The sequence below is a fragment of the Harpia harpyja genome, chromosome 4 (assembly GCF_026419915.1).
Source record: "Harpia harpyja isolate bHarHar1 chromosome 4, bHarHar1 primary haplotype, whole genome shotgun sequence".
Taxonomy (NCBI): Eukaryota; Metazoa; Chordata; class Aves; order Accipitriformes; family Accipitridae; genus Harpia; species Harpia harpyja.
This window is the reverse complement of record NC_068943.1, coordinates 33,025,088-33,051,796: the sequence shown is the minus strand read 5'-3', so window position 1 is coordinate 33,051,796 and position 26,709 is coordinate 33,025,088. Positions and strand designations below refer to the sequence as shown.

Genomic DNA, 26,709 nt, shown 5'->3' with positions numbered 1-26,709 from the left:
AAAGAAAGTTTGCTTTTCTAGTAGGACTAATTATGTACTACTGGGGCTTTAAGTTTATCTGCTGTAAGTAAAAATCAAAGCTTGACATCACTGGGATTCTATATTGCCAACATTAAGACCTGATTCAGGAAATATCACATTTAACTGATGCTTAAAATGGCACTGCTGATAGTTTAGTAATTTGTTACTCCATACAGTAAATACTGTTGTAAAAAAATGCTGAAATGCTATCTCATAGTCAAGGACTCTTACATTGCAATGGTTATTTTAAAAGGACTGTAATTAAACACAAGAGTCATGGGTGAAGGGCTGGTTTTAAAGTTGGTATACAGCCCAGCCTCTGTGCAGGAAGCTTCAGTGTGGAGCAGGTCTGCGGGGACAGCCTCGTTCATACCACCTTCACCAGCTTGCCAGCCCAGATGCAAAAACAAGACTCCGCTCTTACAGAACTGCAGGACCAAAGTCTAAACAACCAGAGAAGAGGATGGGAAAGGGCACTGATCGGGGCGCTGGGATATACACCAAACGGACAGTTCACGGTCTGCACTTTCTTACGAGTACGGAAAGTCTGAGAGACATAATCCTGGGACTGTGCAATTCATACTTCCTTGGAAACCTATGCATACAATGGTCTGCCATTAATGACTGCTTCAGAGTACAGTCATCCTGATACTGCCTATTACATGAGGACAACACAGAGTTGTCAGTTACAATGTAATTAAAAAGATATCTTTAAAATCTAAATATTGGTCCACTTGAAATGCGATTTTGCACTGAAGAATTTATATGATCTAAACAATTACGGAGTCATGTAACACAAAATACTGTAACACTAATGCAAAACAACGTAACAGTAAGGGCTAATTATAAAATACAACATGAAGTCTCTTATTTAGAACTTCTAAAAGTTGTATCTGCATTTAATTTCATTTTCCTCTTAGAATGGACATAAAGAGTACAGCTATCTCAGTTTTTCAATATTTGTATCTTCACTGGGTACCCTTAAAAACCGCTGCTCAGTGACGCAGACACCGCACAGGAGAGGGAACCCTATCGCACAGAAATTTATAGCGTAATTCTTATGCAGACCTCTCTCTCTCTCTTTCTCCCTCTCAGCGGAAATTAATACACTACCTTCCAAAAAGTAGATGTTACCACTCCAAAATTATTTGTGAATTGGCACCATAAGGCCTCTCCCTGCTACACCCATTTTCATTCTTTCTGTCCCCAGTCAGCAATGGGGCAGTCTGGGAAGGGATGGTACTCTGCTGTACATCAGCTCAGGGCTCAGTGACACTAAAGTGTTGCTCAGGCGGACAGTTGAGGTGTTTTATGCATACCACCAAGTGAATATAAGAAAATAGGAGGTCCCCATCTCTGTATTTAAAAATAAACAAGTTTTTAGCACAGTAATTCATGAAGACCAGTTATAGTCACTATGCAAATACTAGTTAATTGCTCAGTTTAAAAAGTGCATCATTTATCATTTCCCTGCTATAATACCATATACACTCAGGGGAATCATGCAGTAAGTAAGCACGTAAATGAACAAATCACTGAATTAAACTTTTTTTTGCCAATTTCCTAACTTATTTTATTTTATTACAGCTTATGGATGAAATCCACACACTGATGTCTAACCTGCAATGAAAGCCAATGTAAGTAATCCGTTGTTCTACAGCTACATTTGGTTATGAATTGACTTTGCCTAGTCCTGTTGAATAATGATTAATCAGCAGTTTTGATTTTCAGTTTTAGCATTATTACAATTAGGTTTTGCACAAAAATTTTGCCACTCTTAAGTGTTACTGCCTGCCTGTGCCCTGCCCCAAATGCTGGTGACTAGAATTAACAAAAGCAAGATATATAGAAAACTGGCTTTGATTTTTTGATGTCTAATGGGGGGGGGGTTTAAGCACTAACTTGGGAAGGCAGAATGTTGAGGCAGTCATCACTTTCTAGTAGGATAATGCATTTTGTGATTCAGGTTGGCTCTGAAAGTCAATTTAAAGCCTTCCTTAGAAGCAACTGTGCTAAAGCAAAAATGCACAGAGAGTAAAGTACACAGCTCAGCACAGCAGTTAGTCAGAAAGCTGAAGTCTCAAATTTGTTTTCCATGCAAGCTTAAAGCTTAACATGTCTGAGCACTAAATACAAAATATTAGTGTAAATACTTACCTGACTCCTCCCTTTTCGCCCTATTATTTCTCCTATGCTCATTACATTGTTTTTCATCTTTCCCTTCCTTCTGTAAAGGAAAATAATTTCCCCCTCTGTTTCAGTTTCTTCCTTTCACATTTGCTTTTTCCCACTCACCTGCACAATTTCTGAAATTCCAAAATTTAAAAGGGCTATGGATCCAATCCTGGGGTGAAATACCATGTCTTGAAAGCTTTTAGCATGGCTGAAGATCAATGACTTAAAACTTAGGTGTTTGTGTTCTCTCATTTCCAACAAAAATATAAAATCACCAGAATAAAGTTTAGCAATGAAAATCTATTTAGATAACTGTAATCTTAGAATGAGATCACCATTCTGTGAAGAGCTCGGCTCATACAGCAAAACATAACAACAATTCTTACTGATTTGGAACTGTATTATTATCTCTGATACCTTATTTTTATGCTTAGCTGTTATGAGAAGCGCACATCCACTGCTCTCCTTTAGTAGCCATTTTAAATCATGCACTGAATGTTTCAACAAATTAAATGATTCATGTCTTTAAATACTTTATAACCAGCTTATGATAAGATATTTAGGAGATAAAAATAGCTAGAGTTAAGACTAGCATACTGTACACACATGTAAATATTCTTTCTTCTCCTGTAGCAATTCACAAAGAACATTTATTACGTGTAGCCATGACATACATTTTTAGATGCCAGCTCTTCTAAACACACAATCCATCTTTGCATGATTTTTTTCATTATATCAAATGTTGTTTCACACATAGTACCAACATTTGATGTTTCACTGACATGGTAACAGAAAGTCAGCTCAGTGTAAGTTACTTTGTAGAAGATAGTGCCAAAACTTCAAGGTGTTACCTCTCAGTAATCATGAATTCCTGCAGTCTTTAAAGATAAAATGACGTATGACAAGCAACAAGAGTAGAGCCAATTTTTAGGGACCAACATTGATTGACTAAGGAAAAGTGTGATCTCTATATCCATATAAAAATCTGCCCAAGAAAGAAACACCAAAATAGTTTTCCATTAAAATGTACCCTCTAACAACAACAAAAAAGTATGCTTTATTTTATTATTGTTATGGTGATCTTGCTACCTCACCTATTTGTATTGTCAGGTGCTGAAAGGCTTATTCCTTACTGAATTTGAAACGTTTACAGAACTGATGCTTCTGGCTAGCAAAGTTTAGTCATAGACATAAGTATGCAATCATATATTAAGAAGGAAAACTGTTAAATAAAACCTTAAGACTTACGAAAAGATCTGTGTCAAAAAAAAAACCTGCATTTAAAAAAAACCCTTGCATTTAGGGGGATGCCCTAAGGCATTGGCTTTCAATCTTTCTGCAGACTCTTTAGTCTTCGTGAAAACTTTTAAGGAAGGGATCTGCAAAATAATAATTAAGAAAGCAATCATCCTGTCAGTAAGCTCCAACTTATCACCAATAGGTGCAACCATCCACTGGATTAATTATTTATTTTTAGGAAGGTCATAGATGACAGAAGAATGCAAATTAAAGGGACCAGGCTTTAGACATACGAGATTTTTTTCTGCCGTTTAGTAAGACAAACACTATCTAAAAAATCATAATTCATCACGTGGAAAAAAAAATCAGCACATTCTCATGAGTACTACATGAAGAGGGGAAAAAGAACAAAAGAATTCTCAGCAGATTTCAAGTGATGGGAGATGTCCCACTTGGAGAAGATGCAAACTGTATGTTGGAAAGGAGAGGCGTTATTATTTTGCACCCAGCACTTCCACAGCATCTCGTTTGAGTCCCTTTTTACTTGGCACTGGTGAGACCGCATCTCAAATACTGTGTTCAGTTTTGGGTCCCTCACTACAGGAAAGACACTGAGGCGCTGGAGCACGTCCAGAGAAGAGCAACGAAGCTGGTGGAGGGTCTGGAGCACAAGTCCTATGAGGAGGGGCTGAGGGAACTGGAGTTTAGTCTGGAGAAAAGGAGGCTGAGGGGAGACCTTATCGCTCTCTGCAACTACCTGAAAGGAGGTTGTAGTGAGGTGGGTGCTGGTCCCTTCTATCAAGTAACTAGTGATAAGACGAGAGGAAATGGCCTCAAGTTGCGGCAGGGGAGGTTTAGATTGGATATTAGGAAAAATTTCTTCACCGAAAGGGTTGTCAAGCACTGGAACGGGCTGCCCAAGGTATTTAAAAGACGTGTAGATGTGGCGCTTAGGTACGTGGTTTAGTGGTGAACTTGGTAGTGTTAGGCTTACAGTTGGACTTGGTGATCTTAAGGGTCTTTTCCAACCTAAATGATTCTATGATTCTATTCTATGGTTCATTTGCCTGTCTGCACCTGCAGTGCAGAACCCCATAGGCAGGAGGCAGAAAAAAGCGTAGTGGGACAGAAGAGAAGCTTTAGATGGGAGGCATTTGTGGGACCATTTGTACCTTTGCATGTAACTGTTCCTGGAGTAAGCAGGAAAGTAGGTTTTCCACTTAAAAGGGTCATGTGCAGGAACTGGAGAAGAAGCTGGGGTTCCAGAAAACAGAGGGAAGGGGGTAGCTAGGGCAAGTGTGGAGTGAGCTAGATTCAGATAGAGCGCTGTAGCCGTGTTCTGTGGTAAAGTGACTTCCAGCTGACCCCAATATATTGATCCAACTGTGATCTCTCCAACTCTTACAGAAACCCTGTTCCAATCCCTATTCCAAATTCTGCGTTCACATACGCTCATCCCCGGTCCTGCCCATACACCCCATCACTGCTTCTGTACCCATATGCCTTGCCTAGACTCATGAATCCCTCTCTCCTGTCACTCACAGATGACACCAGAAAATAACCTTTATCCTCACTACAGCAGAAGTCACTCTCTCTTCCCTTACACATTCCTTTCTGATACAAGGCAAAGATTTCCCTCGATCTCATATTCAGCTAGTAGCTTAAGCCTGAGCAAAGACAACTTCAGAATCATGTAAGTTAGCAACAGGCATTTAGCAAGGTAATACAGAAACACGCACAAACCCCTTCATTTTCCATATATGTATCAGAACACACAAGTAAGAAATACAGAACAAAAAAAGGTTACACAGACCATGCTCGCCTGCCAACTTTCTTTAGTTCCTTTTAAAACACTATTGTCAATAACATTTTAATAGTTTAATAGTTTAACATTTCAATAGTATTTTGTTTAAATTTCCTAAAGTACACTACAGTAATTTTAGATTAGACAACTGATTTCTTCAGGATAAACATATTTATACCATTTGAATAAGGCTTATAATATGGCATTTCTCAGATTTGACACCACCATAATTCCTAACATAAAGAAGCACTGTATGTTGGAAAAGACAACATCTCTACAAATTACTTACGGATGTGCTTGTGTGGTACTCAGGACAATGGGAAGTAACATATGTCAAGGGCAACTAAAAGCACTGATAATACAAATACTTTATGATTCTGGAAAATTTTCAGTATGGAAAAAAAAAAAAGTAGGAAGAGACCTGATATGAGGACAAAGAAGATTTTTACAAGGTAATATTACCATTCAGGGAGCTGACATAAATTAAAAGAAGTTGGTCAAATAGGATTGGAATTTTTTAAAAAATAATAAACAGATATTGTAGTAAGACACGCTAATACTTGTAACGAAAGTTTACCTCTGTTAATGATGATAGAATAGAAAATTTTAAAATCTGTTTTTCTGGCAGTGAGAAACCAGGTATTAATTCAAAGATGGATATATATGTTAATCTAGTGGAGTTGACAAGTTTTATCTTTGTGTGATGAGGACCTAAGACTTGAAAAATTATAATAACTTCTCAGAAAACTAAATCTACTAGTCATGAGAATATATGAAAAGTAGGTGTAGCGAAGACTTTTTAGTGATACTCAAGGACAACGCAAAGATTAAGAACCCCACAATTCTGTTACTGGGGAGAGCGTGGTGGGGACAGAAGGGTTAATGCTACCAGACTGCTCTGCCTGGCTCCTTTCTGGGAACCTCTCCCTCTTGCTTCTGGCGGAGAGGCACGCAACCTGTCTAAAGCTGAGAGAGTGGGGAGTGCTCTCTACCTTTTCCAACACTCCAAAACAGTGGTTCCTGTATTTTTGGAACAACAGATCGTTATCAGCCCTTAACATTTTTCAAAATCCACCACACCCCCATCTGATCAAACTTTTAATTGGAAACACTATTTAAAACACTGTTAACTATGGTTTAGCCAAACAGCTGTTCAACTTACCATAGCCTTGTAGTCCACCAGAGGTTTGTGGACCACAGCTTGGAAACCATTCCAGCTGTTTCAAAGGTACAATGATGTCTTCTACTCCATCCCTCCCTCCAGACCTTCTGGTTGCTTGGTGAGATACTTCTGCTTCTTTATCTGATTTCCCGTGGGATTAATTTTAGGGCCCGCTACTGAAGTAGCAGCAAACTGGCATTCTCCATTGCCCACACGTTTGTAAACAACAGAAGTAAAACTGATCTGCCCATCCATAATATTGCTACTGCCAGATAAAGGAACAAACAGGAGCAGAAGATAAAAAAATATCTGCAGATTTAGGAAAATGGGACCAGTTTACATTTGATTCATGTTTCAAAATTTATCATCAATCAATTAGGACTACAAACTTCTATTTACAGTAAAGCCGTAATTCTGCACAGGTTGGATTTTGGCCACAGCTGGTTCAGGACAAGTGGAGTTTTCAAGACCAGTAAACAGCTGGGTTTTGTGCACTTGAAAAGATGTATCCACAAAACTATGGCAGATAAAACTGGTGCTAAGCAGCCTTTTGCCATCTTAAAGGTCACTTAAATTAAACAGAACAGTGACCAAAGGCCCCTTGTTCTTCTGTTTTGAGTAACAGGGAGCTATAGTCCCCTATTAAACACTTCCATGTACTCACGGTTTTAGAGACCTTTCTCACATTACCTAGTCCTCAGCCAACATTATTCCAAGCTGAGGAATCCTGATCCATTTACTGTCCCTGCAGAAGAGCTATGCCATACCTCTTAGTCATCCTTTTCTATATCATACACAGTTCTCACCAATGCTCAGAACTGACCGGCATGCCAGTGCCACTTCTCTGTTTCAAATACCATTTTGCCACTTTTTCCTAGCATCCAGTCCGTCCAGAATGATTCTAGAAAATTAGCAGGAGCTGCTAAAAATCCACGCAAACACCAGTAAAATGGCTTGAGAGCCCTGGTTTCTCACAGCAGCAAGATACTACCCATCAGTTTAACGGTGATATTCCACCCCTATGACAGGCAGGAACTCCAGGACCAAAACCTGTACTTTAAGCTCGTCGGGGCTGTAAAACCCTGAGACATAGGGAGGAAGAATCTTCTCTTCAACTTAAGCTTCTTCACAGCCCCTGCTGTGGTTAGAAAGAACGGCCAGAAGTCCCTGCCTTCCTGAGCGGCAGGACTGGCCACAGCCCGCTGAGCTCACAGCTTACGGGGTGATGGCTGCTGTAACCCAACAGCCACTGCCTCTCTCTGCTGATAGATACGGTTGAACAGCGGGGTCAGCGGTATCTGGCCTCTGTGACAGCCATGGCTCCTGGATCACCACAGGTCCTGCTGTGAGATCCTTCTGCAACTCTTCAGGGTCAACATTAGGTCTGACTCCAGCTGAGTATTTTCATTTTATCATCTGCAATCTTTATCACTGCACTTTTTCAAACCACTTAGGAACAGGTGGACCAGCAAAGATGCCAGTACAAATCTTTGTGAGGTAGCACTGTTAAAACTGCCCATTAGTTGCTATACGGTTCCTTATCTTGTAACCCTTTACTAATCCACAAAGAATTTTAAATAACTCAACACTTCATTTTGTTAACAGTCGTTGGTTACGGAGCTTTTTTCAAACTTTTGGGTCACCCTTTCCTGTGTATCTGTTGACTCCTCCAAATAACTAGCAAAGCTCTAAGACATACCTGGTACAAAAGCCAAGATGATGGCTGCCTACTACACCTATCCACGTTCCTATTAATTATGTTCTTTATCATATTCACTGGCATTTTGTGCATCATGGTAGTCAGAATTATTAGCCCATGATCATCCATAGAATCCTTTTTAAAACGAGTGTCACACTTCTTACTTTCCATTCCTCTGTTATCAAGGCTAATTTAAGTGATAGATTATACAACACAGTTCATGGCTTACCAATTTCATTTCTGAATTTCCCTCGGACTACTGAATGAACAACATGCTACCTGCCAATCTGTTACTGTTTATTCAATCAATTTGTTAAAAAATCTTTTATTGGTATTTCAAATCTGAAATATTCCCTATAAAGAATAACTTCTATGCGGGGATGTCCCTAATCTCCCCGTAATAAACCTTGCCAATGCAAAGAGTTCGTTTGTTTCTTTCTGCGATGGCTTTGTCTTTAAATATTCTCTTTATCTGCAATTATCTATTGAACTCACCTCCCTACTAGCAAAATTTACACTTGAAAAAAATGGGGTTTGGCTTTTAGGATTTTAGCCTGTTGCATTTCAAAATCTTTTTGTTCTGCCTTACAATAGATCTACATTTAACTTGCCAGAATTGTGCTCTTCTCTGCTTTGCTTGTTTGGATTTCACTTTTTGAAAAACCTCTATTTATTTCTAGTAACTCCCTTTACTGTTCAGTTGTGTTGGACAATTCTTATTCAATTGGGTCAGAATCAGAAAGCAAAGTCCCTGTGTCTCTTTTAAGATTTACTTAAACTGTATCTTCATTTGCATGCAATTCTTCTTTTTTAAACAATACTGGACATTTTTTTATCTTTTTCTCTCCCACAAGTATGAGAAACTTGAGTACGATACAAGATATTGCTACTGAATGGCTCTTCTATAGTCATTTCTTCTGTGCTAATCTACACTAAATCAAGGGCTGTCCCCCTTCTGGATTCTCCAGCTGGTTTGTTCAAAAAGTAGTTCTTGATGATACCTAAAATACAGCCTGTGCATGGTGGCCTAATGTGGCCTACTGTTAAGTTTATCCAGTCTATATATAGACAACCAAGAACTCTTATTACAATCAAGTTTTCAGGTTGTATAGCCTCTCCAGTCTCCCACAGTATTTCACAGTCACTGTCTCTGTTCCATCAACTAGTCCAGAGCTCCTACTAGACTTCTCCTATTCAGATATAGAACCATTTGTAATTACATTTTGTGGTTTATTCTGATAAAATTAACTTATTTGACTATATTTTCTTCGGTATATACAGCGTCGTTTGTCTGCATAGTCCAGTCTACCATCCCTGTATCAGCTAGGCACTAAACATTCTATCAGCTCTGTATAATCTGTACTCTTGACATTTCAGTGTCCCTTTGAAAGAAAGAAAAGGGATACATACAGACCCACTTCCAGAAAGAGGGTGACATACCTGGGGAATTCCTGATAGAATTCATGCTTACCACTCTTCTGAAGAATCATTACCTTCAAGGCACAATGGAAATGGAGCACTACAAGACAGCAGTGTACCGAGATCCCAAATCAAAACTAGTGTAGGTTCCTTCTCAACAGAGATCAGATGTGAAAAAGGACTGACCAACGGTATGGCTGGAACAACTGCTTGTGGTTATTCAAGATTTCTGTACCAAGAGATGCTGTGTCAGGAAGGGAATGCACTAAGGAGCAGAAGGATACTACAGAAGTATAAAAAGTCCTTTAACCTTTTGCACACACTGCAGAACTTTGTAATATTTGTGTTTACTTCCTTCTATGAGAAGGGAGAGTCTGTTCTTACTGCTGTGGAGAAGGGAAGAGAGGGATGTTTTCAGGATGCAATGCCAGTAGCTATTGACTTGGGTTTGACAGTTGAGAAGGCCTCTGGGGCTAGCATTTTATCTGTTGGCTGCAACTCACTTCTTCTTTCCCTTTTGTGAGGCCTCTAGCTGGAGCACCTTCTTTCTGCGTTAAATATGATGTGACATTAGGCACAGCAGAATCCAGCAGCTACACTGCAGTATCCAGTGGGTATTCATTATCATTTATTTGAATTACCATAAATCTTGGGAGTGCTCACCCTGGACCATTTCTCATTATGCTGGGCCGTGAATAAACACACAACAAAAAGTAGATGTGCTGGAATTCTACATAAAGAGACAACGGAGAAATTATAGCAGAGTACAAACACAGTGAAACAGTACTACTGTGATAGGCATTGGCATTAATATACCTGCAATATAACTGTTGCCTAGTTGGATTGTTTTAAGCTTCACAGTACATAAAACTTTTAAGAAGATACTTAAAGGAAGATAGTAAACGGTTCTGTTTACGAAGAAGTCAACCAACACATGAGAGGCAGCTGAGGAGAAAACATCCAATGTGGTCTAAAAAGTTAACGACCGAATGACGGAAGCTGGCATCATATGTTGATCAAAACCAGAGTCAACCTCTTGATACTGAAGGAGAGGTATCAGGTAGAAGTAGTCTTGATGGGCCTTGAAAATAAAGACAGATAGCTTATCTTTATTGCTTTAAACTGAAGGAAGAAATTGAAAATACCAAAGGAGTAAGTTTGGAAACTGGTATTTACAGCAGAGTAGCACTTTTTGACTAGATAACAAGCATGGCAAGACTGCATTTGTCAGGGCAAAAGAAAAAGACTTTCTAATAAAGATATGATCCACGGAAAACCTGGATGAAAAATATTATCGTCTGACAGAGAAGAAAGACCATCCTTAAGGGGCTGGAAAAAGATTCCCAAAACTCAGGTTTAGCCTAGATTTGATGGCTTAAAACAAACGACAGCATGATGGTGTCATTCATAGAGGATGCAGAGAGGTTTTGTGAGGGCCCTAACCTAATTATGAAGAAAACCTACCAACAAAAGACCAATAGTTGTAACTGGAAATAAAGAACTGAGGGCACTACTGAAGAAAATTTTCATGCATTAGATCTGCTTAGGAGTGGAAAATAAGATGGGAGGATGTATATGAAACACGTAAAACATTGTTTTTCCTATAAATACTGTGAAATGAGAAAATTCTTTCATGTCACATTTATTACTAACTTATTACAGCTATCTAGGCTACCATGTTTTGACTTTCAAGGGTTGAAGAAAAACAATGTTCGTGACGTTATAATATGATGGGTGCCTCATTCAACATTAACAAAAACATGCTACATCCAGCTTGAAGACAGGACAGTCACAATACAAGCCAAGTGCAAACAGCAGCAGAGAAGATCTCACAACTTAAACTTAGAACTACTAACATGCTGAATGTTCAATGCACATTCCTTGGCTCTTCCTTCTTAATGCATTGAACCAGGGCTATCGCCTCAGTTTGCCACTAAAGGAAACTTACTTTCTGTTGCTGTAGTTTGGTATTCCAGCTCTTGAAGTATTCCCAAGCCCACACAATGTGTAGCTGTGTAGCAAATGCCCACTCCCTACATTCCACAACATCAACTCCTTCTCTTGGTATCTGCTTTCTTGCTGTTCTCCTAGTTTCAGTCATTTACGGCATCACGGCATGGGTTAAACCAAAGAAACAATCAGATCAGGTGCTCAGCAATGGGGGTTAGCAGCAGTGAGTAGTGGAGAGCTGGTTACAGCAGGAGACAATTCAGAGTTCCTTTTCTTCCAAATAGTATTTGTAGCAGCGCTACCGCACGCAGGACAGAGCTGTGCCCTGACGTTATCTCCCTCAAAAGTACTGATAAGTTGCCATCACAGGAAGGAGAAGCAGTCACACCTAGGTGATCTGTCTCTCAGTGGTGATGAGTGAAAAACGTGGATACCTATGAAACACCCAGGGCATTCCTCATACCCCACTCACTAGCATGTCACTTTTCTCCTCTGAAACTAGATCTATTCTGAGGCACTTCTTTTGATCTGGTTTGGGGCAGGGCGGGCAGAGCTAGAGGGCTGTGTTTGGGGTTTTTTTGCAATCACCTTAATCTCCCTCTCCTTTTTGTTCTTTTACCCAACTTAGTGCAAGTAAGAATAAATATGGCCCACAGGATTAAAAAGTGAAAACAGTAAACCATTAGGTCTAAACATTATAAAAACAAAATATGCTGATCGAGATTTTTTTTTAATGCAAAATGAAACATCCAATGTTCTCAAATCTTGATTTCATTTCATATTGAAAAATCTCAATTTCATTTTATATTGCAAAATCTCAAAAGAATCACTGTTAAGTTTTTAAACTAGAACTTCGAAAGTTCCCATCCTGTAATGAACACAGTTAAATTGTTTTGAGCTCTGTTGAAGATGATACATTTCAAAATCATTAAGTTCTGTGTTTGAAGAAGAAATTATGGTTTCTGCTTAGCACTAATCATAGTTTAGCATACATAACCCATTGTCCTCTGTTCTTAGCTGTAACTGTCATCTCAAATCTCCAATTTATACAGGTAATTCACAACTAGTCGCTGAGTCTTCTTCAAAGCCCATATACTCCTTTCCAGCAGAAAAAAAAATTTATAGAAAAACACTTACTGAAAGTTTTAAACGTAAATCTATCACATATTCAGTGCAATGAGAAATACCAGTAGGTATGCATTTAGTTCTCCTTTTGGCCATATTTTTGCCATCCATTTTCTGGTTTTTGGTTTTCCTTGTTTTGTTTTTTTTTGTTTGTTTGTTTTTGGGGTTTTTTTATCTGGACTCTCTAGTCTGCTTTTGATCTGAGTTTATGATTTCTTCTTTGGTCTTGCTCTTTCTTCAAACTTCATGCTGCTCTTGTGCCAAGCAAAAAAAAAAAAAAATCCTGTCCTCCTTAATCTTTACTTACCAATTATTATCTGTGTCCTTGCTCCATGGGAAAGAATGTCTAATTGTCCTTACATACAACTCCTCTAGACCCAGCCCCTTAATAATTATTCACAAATTCAACAACATTTCCAGTTCTTCCGTTTTTCAGATACTAAGACCCCATTGAAAACACTCGTATATTTGAATACCAGAAAGGAAATACGGCATCACAAACAAGGGCACGGAGTTTATAATACCCCTTTTGTTATACAGGGTAAACACCTACATGTAGTTTTTGTTCATTTGTATATAAAAATAGGAGTCATAGCAATGACTGTACCCATAGCTACAGGAAAAGAGCTTCCTTCTTAATCCAAGCATAGATATTTATAGTTATTTTGGGTGAATCCACTGACATATGATATGGGTAATTATTACTGATTAAGCACAAAGTACTTAGGTACAATAAAGTATGTAGTTCCTGCCTAAGACTATAGCTAATCAGCATGCATCATCAAATTCACTCATAATGCCAGCTCAGTTTAGTTTAATTTAACCAAGTTACATTGACACAAGTGCAAGTGTATATTTATTAACATTTCAATGTTCAACTCAGCAAGACAATTATGTTAGTAAATCAGTGTGCAATATCTACACAAATATTGGTGGTATAAACAGTTTTTATAGATCTATAAATTTCAGAAAGTTTATGGGTGAAAATACAGAGCAAGTCAGAGACACACTATTCTGAAAATAAAGAAAACAAATAAATTAAAACTCCCTGCCTAACAGCAGCATGGAAGGACTCCAGGTTCACATGGTGAATTACCCAAGAGTAACAAAATCCTTAATGGATATATTTTATATATTTTCTAAAAAGAACTGAAGTCAATTGACATAAGTCAAACCTCTTGATTCACCTTTTTATCATTATTAGTTTGTCAACATAAGTAAAGACTAACTATTGAAAAATTCAATCATTTCAATGTACTTACAGCTGAATTTTCTCATCATGTGACCAACTATCCACAAAGCCTCAGTGCCATTAAGAAGTTTTGAGGAATATATTATTTGGTACTGCCAAAAAAACATAATTAAAAGAATGCATGTAAATTATACTAATTTTCTAATTAGAAATGTTTTATGATTATTTCATGTCTAAAGTACATTTGGGGGAAGAGCAGGACTTACATTATCCCAAAAGGCAGGTTCCAGCACAATCAATGATACACTGACAGAATTCACAGTAAGGAGTCACAGTAGGGTCCTGATCTTGCAACTGAACTTTCACAAAAAGAACCCTGCACTATTGCAGAATCTCCTGAATTTCAATAGGGCCCTACCCACACATAATCAGTTACAGAGTCCGCGTATGTGGGAGTAGCAACAGCGAGAACAGAACCTGTTCCTCCACACACCTGCAAAAATATCAGGATAAAAAAAAATTAAATTAGTAACATGCAGCAAAACCTACTGATAGCCTGTTTTATTACAGCATTTAGCACATAATAAAGGAGTTCTATACATCTTTAAGTTGCATATTATTTATAGGGATTTGCAGCTCCTTCTTTAAATAAAGTTGGCTTAAAATTGCTTCTGGATTTTACATGTAGTGAGAGCACAGTATGAGAGCTTTTACTGATATGTATTTGAAATATAATTTTTTAATTATTATTTTCTAAAAATTAATTATCCTAGTTTCTTTGGTCTATGATGCAAGTCGCTTTCTAATGCTTAAGCCTTCTTAAAATCTGTCCCACCCATTTTGGGCACACAGCATAGGCCTGTGAATTTACTGAGGTCTTCATGATCGTGAAAGTATCTGACCACATATAGCAACATCCAAGACCAAGGCGAAAATACATGATAAAAAGTAGTTTAGTATTAGACATTTTTAGACTAAAAAGGGACGGCTTTTTAAAACAAAAAAATCCTTATGAAAATCAACTATAATTAATTATTTGCTAAGTTTAAGCTCTTAGTGAACACCATTTAAAGCACTGGAAACACACAACATAATGTTAAACAAGAATATACCACCACGTTGCTGTTCACACAAAACTTAACATTCATGATCTGACCTTACTGTTCTTATTAAAAACACATCTATGTTGATCTTTAAAAGGAAAATATTGTAAGTCACAATGTTTTTATATATTATAAACCATTTAAAAACAGGTTAGCCATAGGTTCAATGAAATAATATTTAACTGGTGACACTATGCAAGAGTACTGGTGATAAAGGTTATAAGAACAACCACTAGATCCTAGAAACATGCAGAAGACAATTCTTCATTCCTTTAATACAGGTAGCATTAGGGAAACAACGATATTTTTCTTAAAAAAAGCTGGGACCAAATGAAAGGATTTGAGAATCTAACAGAAGAACCAAAAGTTCCATAAAAATGGAATGCAGACTTTTTTTTTTTTTTTATTAAATGACCAGTTGTTCTCTCACTGGCTTTGACTTTTTGAAACAACAGACATGAAAATAAGCAGAAAATGGAGAAGAGTATCACAGTTTTTCATTCTTTGCTGCCAGGCTGATGGTTTTCAACTGGGCAGGAGGACAAACAAAAAAATTTAAAATACACATTTCAGACTTTATGACAAATTTCAAGGCAGTTGTCTTACAACATTGAATTAGAAGTGCTTCTTCTCATGTTACTGCTTTTAAATTTTATGTTTCATATGCATGAGACTTAGGCTTCTGTTATTCTGAGAAATTCAACTGTTTCTAAGGAACAGTGCTACAGTGCTAAGTTCTGTTTAAAAAGTGTATAAGGTATCTTGACCCCCATCTAACATTACGTAGAAAATTTAAAAATATCAGACATCTGCCAAGTTAGCGCTGCCTACCTGAGCCTGCAAAACAAGTGAACCAGTACCTCTGGCAAGTGTGATCTGCGCATTTCTCCCTGACTGAGAGAAATGGACAGACCATACCTTTCGGGACAATCATGGTGCCCTTAATCATGCAGCTACAGATTTAGCATTTCCCAAGTTGCAACGTAACGTGGCAACTTGATACAGCCAGATCCTAATATTGTTTTCTGTCCCTGTGCCTAGCTCCACATCTTTCTTCACAAAGGAAGTTAATTGGAATACAATGCATGTTTCCTGCACTGCTCCAAGAGTGTAGGTTGTAGGATGGGTCAGGGACACATAGCTGCAGTCTAAATTACAGTCAGTTTCTGGGGAAAGCTGAAAACACAGTTTTACAATTTTGACAGCCTAAGGAATAGCTCAGAGCTGACATCCAAACAGTCAAAGAAATGAAATACTGAAGCTGTCTCAACAGTTCCCTTCTCTGACGTGGACAGGAAAAACATGCATCTAACCCAGGTATAGAAACTACCATAAAATGGAATGATTCACAAGTGGTTTGGGAGACTAGAAGGCCCTGGCAAAACCAAGAGTTTTTTCATGACTAGCAGAAGTAATGAAGTCTAGTTACCTATCAGCGTGCTTGTGCGTGCCACCAACACACTTGTGCAGTAATCCCAAGCTGGCACTACGCTGGCTGGTTTCCCATTCCCTTCTAAACAGATTTCCTTAAATTCCCACAGAAAACACCAGCTTCTGACTTCTAGGAGAAAAAGAGGCAGCTCACATTGTGGCTAGGTCTGAGCTACGCATGCGTTGACTGCCAGACCAACCAAGCACGCTGACTGGCAAGTCAACAGGTGGAACAGAACAGAAAATTTCCGAGTCCATGCTGCAGCTTTTTCTACCCCGGGGGCACTAATTTGAGTCCTTTCTCTACTCCCAGCTGCTAAGTTTCACTCAAATTGTAGAAACTTGACTTTGTGACCTCTCTCTCTATATCAAATGCAGCTGAAACTAAGCGGTGGATGCAAAAGTTATTAGGAGACAACACAATCCTATATATCTTGTTTTGTTCACAAACTGGGCATGAAAACACTGTAGCATAATCACTGTGAAAATAACTAATGAATTTTATGTCACTTATTGTTTTCATTCAGGAGTTACACCACAAACTCAGCTATAATAAAACACAGATTTTTACGTGGTGATGGCATAAATGAATCCAGAGAACGTAGAGACTGTTTCAATAAAACTGGCTTTGTTTTGCCACTGTGAACAGGGCCCTAAATATACGTTGCTTCATAAAGGTGAAAATTTAACAGAAATAAAATTTTATATATATTTTTTGAACTTACCAAGACTGTAGTTGGCTGCCCTTCATGGAGACCCCTGCTTCTCTTCCAATTCCGTGCTGTCTCTCCTAAGGCTTAAGAGAGGTTCAGTGATATGTAGCTCAATAAAACAACACTGACATTAAGTCTAATGAATCTATTCAGTACACCTGGCCTTTTCTTTTGTGGGGTTTTTGGTTGGTTTGGTTTTTGGTTTTTGTTGGTTTGGTTTTTTTTTTTTTTTTAAGAACAAGCATAGTGATTTTTAAAGAATCACCTTAAAATCCTGATCCTACTGCCTGGATCCCAATCCTGATATCCCAATCTAGGGAATAATTTTTAATAATATGCAAGTCCCAGTTCCCTTTTTTATAAATGGCATCCACAGTACTCTGCTTATGCTTTCTATCGATCTAGCACTAAATTTTGACTTGTGTGTTTCTGACCAAAAACGCATAGTTGAAATCAGAGGGTTTTATTTGTTGTTGGATTCCAGGAACTGATGAAAGAAGGAAAGAAACTGAAAAAGTACAATGACCTCTCCAAAACTCCAGTAAAAAGAAGAGACAAAGAATAGTCAGTGTGGAAAAGTTAATAGAAAACTGGACATTAGAGGAAAGATTAGCAGGAAACAGTGGGTATAAGAAGAGTCAGGGCAGTGAAAGTGATTTAACCAAAAAGGGGATGGAATAAAAGAAACAAAATTATCTTCTTAGCAGAGCAATGAGAATGGGCTTTTCAAAACTGTTTGACGCTGGCCTAGCTCTTCTTTTACTGAAGCAAAAGAATCACATCAATTCCAAAAACGCTTCAGGAAAACCTTTAAGCCAGTTAACTTGAACCATTTAACTTTAAGCATATGGAGTATCTAAACTCTGCTCAGCTAAACAACTAAAAAAGTGCTTAAATTTGAAAATAAATTTAAATCTTCTTATAATCATTCGCTATGTCTGTAGTATCGAGCACACATTCAAACCTGAGCCCCAACTCCTTACCCTGCTAACATGCAGACTCACACCTTGGCACTAGTCTGGATCCAGCCTACTGGTTATCAGATAGGCAAAGTCAAGTACAAGACGCAAAGGACTAATGTGGATTCAAACTCTTCTCTCAAAAGCCATACTCATGCAAGTATTGTGACTTAAGTACAAGATTAATTGTTTGATGAAGCAGAATGTAAATAGTTAAGTGCTTAAAGTTAATTCAAGAATCAGGTCTCAAAAAGAAAACTAAAGAAAAAGTGGCTGAGAAAGAAAAAAAAGAAACAGATTGTTGGATCTGTATTAAAAATAAATGACCTCTGGGCTATATCTCAATGCACTCTGCCTCAAAACTACTGTTTCTTTCTGGCTTAAGTATTAAATCTTATTTTTAATACATGAAATGGTAAATAACCCTAGCAAAGGTTAAATGAGTTCAGTGGTTAATAACAGTACTAAACTAATTCTTAACCCAGGGTGTAGTTCAGTTATTGGTATAAAGGGCTCGCCATCTCTCCTGTCTATTTAAACACACTTGCACTTCCAAACCCAATTTGGTAAATAGCTGGGAGAGGGTTAATATCCCGTATTCCAATCTCTATGGTAACAACCATAGAGATAGGAGAAAATGTGGAAATCATAAGCCGCTAGTAGGGTTCTGTCCCTTTTACTCCTTACTCTACAATACAGTTACTAAAGGAAAACAGAAATTGAGCCACTCACTTCTTGAGATACCAAAAAAAGGTCTGGGGCACCTCTCAGCATTCTGTGAACTTATGATCATTGTGATCTGTGTCCTGAACTATGGATCACTCTGTGCACCATTATTTTAAGCTGTCCCCTATCTAGATGACCAGGAAGCCAATATCAACACTCTACAACTATATTCTTACACACATAACCCCCTGCTACCAATATTCCATCCTTTATCCATAGCTGTTTTTAAGATGTATGCTTAATAAATCCATACATATAAGAATCATTACTTAATGAAGGTAGGGCACTGGAGTAAGACTAAAGACCTGATTAAGGCAGCGAGATAGAATTAGTTCCTCTATAGATTCAGTCACCTTGTCATAAAATGGTTAAATAAAATACTGTTTTGCTCTTCTCAGGAGAATTAGAAGCATTACTAAAATTTTGTAAATGTTTTGAAGCTCGGATTTCAAAATTTCACAGAAATTGGGAAACTAGAGAAGCAAATGAACAACTTACATCAAGCTGTCTTAAAAGAAATAAATTGAGCAGCATAAAAGCAAACAAATTAGTACCAGCTAAAGCCAGATTTCCAGATCCCTCATGCCTGCATTCATTTCAGTAGCGTTTCATTTAAATGCAGGCATACGTATCTGCAAAGTTTAAGCTTCCATCTTTCAAACAATTCCACGTATCTGAACTTCACTCCTCTAAGTAGTGCTACTGACAAAACTACTCATGTGAAGAGAGTTAAGCGCACACACAGGACTAAGGCTAAAGCAAGTAATAAAGAAATTAGCTAATGAATTCAGTGCATCGCTGACAATTGTTTTTGAAAAGTCAAGGACAGCTAAGAAGATAGCAAAGCTTGAGAAATTAAGAGCTGAAATACTGGGGGAGGGGGAGAAGTTAGGTTATGGTCCCAGCAACTACCCTACGAAAATCTAACTTCAATACCTGTTAAATAACAGAATCAATGCTAAGAAGAAAAAAAATAATACGTCATCCCCTCAATAACTTAATAGTCATGACAACCACACTATTTTCTCACCATTTGATGAGTCCTCTTCAGTTCAAGGCTGAAGTTCATGGGTGCTGTGGAGAAGATCACTTGGCAACTGCTCTGCTGTAATTAATCCACGAATAAAGAATGGGCTTCAGTTTTCACAGATACCAAGCCAGCACTTTTCACAACCATTAAATCCACAAAAATATTAAAACATTCAGAAGTTACAGTTAGGCCGTTTTAGCAAAACTTTACCACAGAACCTAAGTTTAATAACAAATCTTTCTTAAATCCTCAGGGATATGTTCATTATTATGAGTCAGGCCTATAGCTATGTTAGAGTGGGTATTATAAGATCTGAACGAAATATAGTGAGTCCAACCTTTCGACTACACCATTAGTCTTTATGCTACGTTGAGCATTTCAGAGGCTGAAAAAAACCCTTAAATTGAAAGTCGGCTATTGAAAACTCAGGAGGTAGTCTACAGTAAAAAAAAATGCTAGGTTGTTTTTTTTTTTCATCTGGAAGTTTATAGGAAATCTAATAAAGTAGATGCAAGTCCTAAGCCAGCACATACTTCTGGCAGTCCTTACTGCCTACAGAAGCATCCCTAGATCAGGTCTATACTAGCAAATTCAGAACTCTGTTTTCACTGTACAATAGTAAATGCTGTCCACTTCAATCCTTTCTAGATTACAACCTCTATCATTGCTAGCAGACTGAAATTGCAAAAGTAATGAATTCCAAATCCTGTATTTGTCAGGGTAAATCACAAAGTGAATGGCTACAGAAGGAAGTAGAAAACTCATACGTGGAAGAGGACGTTCAACTATGGTTACTAGGTTATTAAACTGAAACTTTAAACTCCAACTGATATCAAATTTACAGAAGAGGTCTGAAGGGAGGCTTAGATGAATCTATAACAGGGATCTAGAAGGCTGGACGAGCATGGGGGGCAAGGCAGGGCTCAAATTCGAAAAATAAACAGAAAAAAATATGGAATTCCCACTGGCTGTATGTCCATATGCCATACAAGCACAGGATACCAAAATAATATGTAGATGTGCAATTATTGAAGAGATTATTTCAATTACTAGATGTGGGTGTACCTTGGTGCCCTCCAACTGGTCTAACTTACCTAGGAACTGGACCAGATTAAGGTAATGGAAAAACACGCAAGTACTCAGGCAAGCCAAAGAATCTAACTAAAAAGTTACACGGTAATGACACGGTGCCAGTTTTCATTACAACAAGTTCCTCTAATCCTCATAGTTGTAAAATAAATCTTAGAAACACATAGCTAGGTAATTTGTAAAGTAATGTGTGCCTGAGTCAGAAGACAGCCTCCAGCTTTCTAACCACCCCTGACTAGCTGTGAGCTTCTGTGCCGTTTTGGCAGATAAGTACCTTGCTTTGGTTTTGCCACCTCTCAACTGGACCTAGGCAATTCAGTATATCCAAGCACAAAGTCTGCTGCATATAGGAAACTCCAAGTACAGGAAGCTGAGGGGATGTGGGTTATTGTTAAGTCCCTCTCTTCCGCTCTATACTGATTTTCTCTAGAATTTTAAATTACAAATTCAGGGTGTCAAGATCCTCCGGGGCCTAAATCCAGGATTCCTAAAGAAATGCCTACTAGGTCTCCAGACTGGATCCAGTTGTCAACAGTTTCCCTCTTCTGACATAAAAGAACTTGTGCAACAGGAGGGGGAAAGCTATCATTTCTAGAGACAGAACTTTCTCGGGGCTGGTGCAAGTCTATGGAATGAATGTGCCTAGGAGCTAAGAGCCATCAGAAACCTAACTGCATTTTGCTTGAAGAACAAAACACATTACTTTGACCTTGCCTCACTAATGTAAATACATAACACGTATATGGAAGAAAAGACAGATAAAGTAAACCGAAAACATTCAACTGCACATACTCCTTCCCCTGGCAGCAAGAGAACAGATAATATGACAAATGCTGGTCATGTCACTTACTACAGTGTGAGGGGAGTCTCTGACAGTATAATGACACTCTCTGAGGAGAGGAATCTGTAACAGAGGACAGGCACTACTAGAAGGTGTTCAGGTAGTGCTGTAATGAGAACTGTGGGAGGAAAGGAGTCCATTATAGAAACTGCAGCTTAACCTCATACTTGCTACCACAGCAGATAAGACTTCCACCACTCTGATGAGCCCAAGTTGCTTGGGATGGAAATTCGCTCTGAAGAATTGACATCACTTTTGGTGAGGCTCAAAATCCTTTTCTCTCCCTTCTGTCCTCAGCTGTGTTCCTGCTGTGACTTTCTGGCTTCACTAGTCACTGAGGAAACAAACTGATGATCCTCCCCCAGATGCTACAGCCAGAGAATGCAATACCCACCTCATATGACATGGATTTTTAGACTATAGCAGTTGCCTTTCTCACTTGTTCTGATACTCAGTTAAATATTTACCCATTTTGATCCTTAAATTATTATAATTGTGCATTATTTAACTTAAGAGATATGAATGGAAGATGTAAATCAAGACTATTACGTTAGGTTTATGTTTCGTGCAGTCCTAAGTAATACTGAGAATAATGGTTGTGTAATATCACTATCAGCTTCTTAAGTCTGAACTACAAGAGCATAATAACGAAGAGAACTACTCAGTGTCCTTACACATAATATTACACATCTCAGTCTGTACAGGATCTGGGCCTGTGTGCATCACGTATGGAAACTGAGAGCAAGTATTAGATATATTAGGGGATTTAAAATTTTCACTTTTATCAACAATCTTAATGAAACCTTAGGAATGACATCTGAAAGGACAATACTGCGATTCACATAAGAGAGTATCATGTCCTGTTAAGCAGAACGACCTGCTATCTTTTATAACTTATATTATGGCTGGAAGAATGGGTGAAAAATAATAACTGGAATTACTTTAGGGCAAAACTATACATAACCTAAGTACAGGGAAGTGGTATTGGCAACATCATATTTTTTAAATTTTTCTTTACTGCTTTCATTGCTATTTCTACTGCAAAGTCCTCTTTCCACAGGCACATAACCTTCAGAAAAAAAAATTATAAGACATTTACTATCATTCTTTTCAGTTGAAAGGCACACTTTTTGAAAATTTCACTCACGGTAAATTTTAATAAGAGCAAAAATGTAAATACACCGCAAATCATTTATATTTCCTCCTTTTTAACAGAAATGTTTTACGAACTGAAGTTTTTTCATCTGGCTAATTTTCAGTGAGAGCTTGGTTTAAAAAATTGGGAATCGGTTTCTTTAGCAACACCAAACTTCAAATCCGAGGAAAATATAATAGCATAAATGCATAATATTAGCTGTGTGATTACTTACATGTTGCTTTGCGCTACTTTTTCACTAAGGAGCTCCAGAATTACATATTTTCTGAGCAGCAGCAGTAGTTTTCGTAGCCATGATGGTCTAAGCTTTTCGAGCCCAAAAGCTTGCTGTTTTCAACTGTGTCAGTTGGTTAAAAAAAAAAAAGAGAGAGAGAAATTACCTCTCCCTTCAAAACTTGTTCTGCTTATATTTTTGTCAGTGCAGCTCTAGAAGGGAGCAGTGGAATCATGAGAAGCATTAGGCCCTGAGCCTGCTAACATTTCGTCTGCAAGCAGTCCAGCTGAGTTTAAGAGGACTACCTCACAGACGTGAAGATTTTGAAAGTCAGTGGGAACAGAGCTCCCAAACTCTCATTATGTATTTTTGAAAATCCTCCCCAAAGTCATGGGAACAACAGCTTGCAGGTCTGAGGCCTCTGCTTTCCTTTTCCCTCTTTAAAAGCGTATCGGATGGGAAAAAAAAAAAAAAAAAGACCGAAAAAAACACACCCCACTGAAGTCAAAAATCCTGAGGAGCCGCTGGCAGCGATGCCTCGGGTCTCTCCGCGAAGGCAGGGGTCCGCACAGCCCGAGGAGAGCTCCCAGGACGGGATCCTTCAGCAGTCACAAAGTCAAGTGCAGGCTAGCGCTTCGGGCGGCACGGTCGCCCGCCTTCCCCCTCCGCGGCTTTTCAGCCGCTCGCCACCTCCGCCTCGCTTTCCCCGCCTGCGGGGGGGGGGACGGGGACAGGAGCGCTGACCCCACCGCCAGATACCTGACGGTCAGTCACAATTTGGGACTTGGGCGGGGGGGCGGCGGATTTGGGGTGTGCGGCGTGAAAATGAAAGTTCACGGTTCCCCCCCCCCCCGCCTCCCCGCCCCGAAGCGCTGCGAGCAGCCGAGGCGGGAGCGCTCTCAAGAGTTGAACCTCGCTCCCTCAAGTTCCTCCCAGAGATAGATTTTTATATTTTTTTTTTTAATTTTTTTCTTTCAAATGACCAGCGTACGGCACTCCGGGCCCAATCTGACCCGAGATGCGCCCACACAGCACCGCACAGGCTGTTCGCAAGCCCGGGCGGGGGAGGGAGCGGCGGCGGGGGGGTTGGCGGGCAACGGGGGGGGGGTGGGTGGGGGGGGGTGTCTGTGCCGCCGCGGCGGGCGGGAGCCGGGCCGCTGCCGGTGAGGCGGAGGGGGGGGGGGGAATCGGTGGCTGCCAAGGCGGGATCGGGCCCGCGGGCTTGCCTCCGCGCGGTGTGGGCAAGCGCCGAGCGCTTCAAAACCCGCCGGCTTCGGCCCGGGGGGGGGGGGGGGGGGGGCTGCAACCTGAGCGCTGCGGGAGCCGCGGGGGTCCTCGGAGGCGCCGGGGGGGGGGGGGGGTGGTGAGCGGGGGGGAGGCTCTCTTCATATTTTCCTCAGGTCCTCTGGCGCATATCCCCCCCCCCCCCTCCCCCCGCCGGCTTCCTTTCCCTACCTTCCCAAAACGCGCTGCCCCCCCCCCTCCACACAGACACACACCGCCCCCCCCCGGCGGCTTTACCTTGACAAGTCGGCGGAGGTCTCGCTCCCCTCTCTCTCCCCCCCCCCCCCCCAATCTCTAACGCGCCACCTCTGCCCCCACGGGCCGGGAGTCCGGGTGACATTTCTCTCTCTCTCTCTTCCCCCCCTTCTTCTTCTTCTTCTTCTTCCTCCTCCTCCTCCTCCTCCCCCCCCCCCCCCCGTTAGTGGCGGTTGGGTCGGTAGCGCGGGAGCGCGCGCTAGCGGGGAGGGCGTGGAGCGCGCGCTGCCTGCGAGCGGGAGGGAGGGAAGGGGGGAAGAGGGAGGGAGGGAGGGGGAGGGGCGGCATTGACAGCGAGCGCCGTGTCCGTAGCGCTGCCTCAGCCCGAGCGGCTCGCGCTCGCTCTCCCCCCCCCCCGCCTTTCCCCGCTCCACCACCGCCACCCCCCCCCCGCACGCCCCCCTTCCCTTCCCGGCATGCCCCAGGGCAGCGGGGCTGGCTCTAACGAATTTGAATGAAGAGCCCTGCTCTTTCGGCGCCATTTTCGAGTGATGCCCGATCGCATCGCTGCCGCGGGGGAGCACAGCGGCTCAGGCGGGCCGCCCGCCCGTTCGCTCGCTCGCTCGCCCGCCCGCCCAGCTGCCGCTAAAAGTCATCTCCCTCCCCTCCTCTCCCCCTCGCCGCCGCTACCAGCGCCGCGCTTCGGAGCGGGTGCCGCCACCGGCATTAGGCGGTAAGAGCCGGGAGGGACCGGGCGCGGCTGGGGCAGGGGGAAGCGGGCGGGCGGGGGAAGCCCGTCTTCGGAAAACGGGGGCAAGCTGTACCCCGCCGGGAAAAGTCTCCTCAGGAGCCCGGCGGGCGGGAGGGAGACTCCCGGGGGCGGCGGCAGGTCTCGCCGCTGGCTCCTGAGGCGGATCTGTCACTCGCTTCCCTCAGCCTCAGAGGGTGGGAGCGGGCGGGAGCGGCTGCCTTCCTCCGGCAGGTAACCCCGCTTCCCCGGGGCGGCGGCGGGCAGCATCTCGCCCAGGCGGGGATCCCGGCAGCCCCGCTTACACCCCCGGCGGTCCGCCCCGGGGAGAGGGGAGCGGGGGCGGGCGGGGAAGGCGGGGGGGGGGGGGAGAAGACGCGGGACAGCCGGAGCGGAGGGGTCGCGCCGCGGCCCCGGTGTGCGCCCCGCTCCCCCGTGACATGACATGACAGGCTCTCCTCTGATCTACCCCCCCCCCCCACCCGCTCCTTACCACCACCACCCCCCCCCCCGCCGATCCCTCCCTCCCGCCTTCTCCCCCGCCTCTCCGCCGTAGAAATTTCGGGGCAGCGCTCGGGACACGGCGGCTCCTGCTTCCCGGCTCTGCAGCAGCAGCAGCAGCAGCCAGGATGACTTCCCCACTTCCATGCACATCTCCCTTTCTCGCCACCAGCCCACCCCCCCCCCCGCGCCTCCTCCTTCCTCTCTCCCCGTGTTTTCGTAACCCGGATTAATGCCCCTTCGCTCTTTCTCTTCCCCCTCCCTTCTCCCACTCCCCCCACCCCCCCAAATAAGAGGACAACCTTCGCATTTTTTCTCCGTTTGTTTCCTTTCCATGTTAGCAGATTAACTTCTCCGTTTAAGCGCTTTCTCCACCTCCCACTTAAGCGCTTAATTTCCCGTGTCACGATATCGGAGCCGCCTTTAGCAGAAACCTGGGTGACGGTTATGCTGCCACATGTTATCACATTTATCATCTCTGTCCCTTTGGGTATTAACGGAGGACCAAAGTGCTGTTCATCGCGTATTGCACAGGGCTATTTTTTCCCCCCTCTTAGCGTTAAAACGCGAGTTTCCTTCCTGAACTAGAAGGGGGGGGAACATAATCCGAGGCCATTTGAATCGTGCCAGCTATTTGTAGGTGTTTTTCCTCCCCTCCTACACACCCCAAAAACGAGTAAATACCCTCCCCGTAGATAGCCCAGCCTAATACTGTGATCAGAGCTGGCCATTCACCTCCTCTTCTCCGCCTACAAAATTCTCCGTCTCTGTCACCCGGGTCGCTATTTGTCATTGGCTTAGCTATTTTTTGGTGGCTGTTTCTATGTCATTTCTCGGTGGCCAGCAGCTCTTGGTCAAACGTAGCTGTATAAGGGCGATCGTGCTTATTGTGATAGGTGCCGAGATCTCTCTCGCAGTCGTATCTGCCGAGCG

The 26,709-nt window shown here is 41.4% G+C and overlaps 2 long non-coding RNA genes across 6 annotated transcripts in view; one reads left to right on the top strand and one right to left on the bottom strand.

The window, feature by feature from the left end:
• The window catches only part of LOC128141447 (uncharacterized), a 45,075-nt gene extending 20,356 nt beyond the window's left edge, over positions 1 to 24,719 (bottom strand). For 2 of the 5 annotated variants that reach the window (XR_008235038.1, XR_008235037.1), the window contains exons 1-5: positions 24,570 to 24,718; positions 23,049 to 23,171; positions 19,749 to 19,823; positions 17,046 to 17,116; positions 13,857 to 14,279 (exon numbers count right to left, since the gene is read on the bottom strand). This is a non-coding gene — a long non-coding RNA (uncharacterized LOC128141447). Of the gene's footprint in view, positions 1 to 10,125; positions 10,601 to 13,391; positions 14,280 to 17,045; positions 17,117 to 19,748; positions 19,824 to 23,048; positions 23,172 to 23,542; positions 24,039 to 24,569 lie in introns of those variants that run through there. The other 3 variants (XR_008235039.1, XR_008235035.1, XR_008235036.1) reach the window with 3 other exon arrangements.
• LOC128141448 (uncharacterized) overlaps positions 1 to 26,709 on the top strand; it is a 79,821-nt gene that overhangs the window by 25,898 nt on the left and 27,214 nt on the right. Inside the window, exon 2 of the long non-coding RNA XR_008235040.1 lies at positions 1,609 to 1,658. This is a non-coding gene — a long non-coding RNA (uncharacterized LOC128141448). The remainder of the gene's footprint in view (positions 1 to 1,608; positions 1,659 to 26,709) is intronic.